This window comes from Protopterus annectens, chromosome 4.part1 (genome assembly GCF_019279795.1).
Source record: "Protopterus annectens isolate FY-2018-M chromosome 4.part1, PAN1.0, whole genome shotgun sequence".
Taxonomy (NCBI): Eukaryota; Metazoa; Chordata; order Ceratodontiformes; family Protopteridae; genus Protopterus; species Protopterus annectens.
The window spans coordinates 531,811,710-531,812,957 of record NC_056734.1 but is presented as its reverse complement, the minus strand read 5'-3'; positions in this window follow the sequence as shown (position 1 = coordinate 531,812,957).

The following is a 1,248-nucleotide window of genomic DNA, read 5'->3' as shown; positions in this document are numbered from 1 at the left end:
GCAGACAGAATGCATTCCATGTTAAACTAGTATGTACACACAAACCCTGTAGCACTGGTGCTATACAATGCATATAACAACATCACTCACACTCTGTCTGTAGTTCTGGAACCTTATACACATATGTAGCTGGCTTGAGTCTGCAAGTCCTCTTGTAAGAGGTATTGCTACCTGCTGTCTGTAACACTGCTGCCCACACACAGGAAAGATGTCCACCATGCAGGAAAGGTAAAGGGACAATGCCCACATGATGTAGGGATTTATAGTAGTGGGTTGCCATGACAGTGGTAACTGGAAGTGCTACACAGCATGCTGCATGCAGGTAGCAAGTGGAGGACACTGATTGGTGCAGTGGCCATCACCTGATCATGTGCATCACCTAAAAAATCCATGCTGCAATTTTTCAAAGCAGCTCAATCCATTTACTGGAGAGAGAGAGAGAGAACAAACATACAAAGAAAAAAGAAAGCAGGCTAAAGGTCAAGGCAAAGGAGAAAAAAAACTTGCAAGGAAACTATCCAGAACAGTCATTCCCCCAAAACAGGTATGTGAAGTATATATGCATGTAATTGACTGTAGTACTTGGTCCATAATAATGGAATAGAAGATGTGGAATGATTTATATGTGCCATCAGATGGTGTTGTTGTAATGATGTTCAGGTGAACAACTGCTAAGGAAAATAGAGTCTGTCCCTGTGGGTAGTGGGCCATACCCATCAACTGTGCAGAGCAGCACTGACTGACAAGATGTAAGCCATCATACTGTGTGTTGTGTAATGGAAAACATGTATATTACTGTGGCCAATAGCTGGTGGTGGAAGTAATGCCATAATGATGTACACTTGGGTTCCCGAACCCACCACTTACAGGACACACAAGTTAACATGTAATGTAGCATGCTGAAATGTCATAGGTGTGTAATAGGCTTTCCTGCAATCTGTCCCTATATATAGCCCCCTAATGTTAGGCTGTGTCCATAGGTGGCACCTGTCTGTGTTGTAGCAAGTAAGAACAGTTCAGCTGTGCAGGAATGAGAGTTAGATTTTGAGGACCTAATGTCTGAATGTACTCCATATATATATATGTATATATATGTATATATGTGTATATATATATATATATATATATATATATATATATATATATATATATATATATATATATCTATATATACATATATATATATACATATATATATATATATATATACATATATATATATATATATATATATACACACACACACAC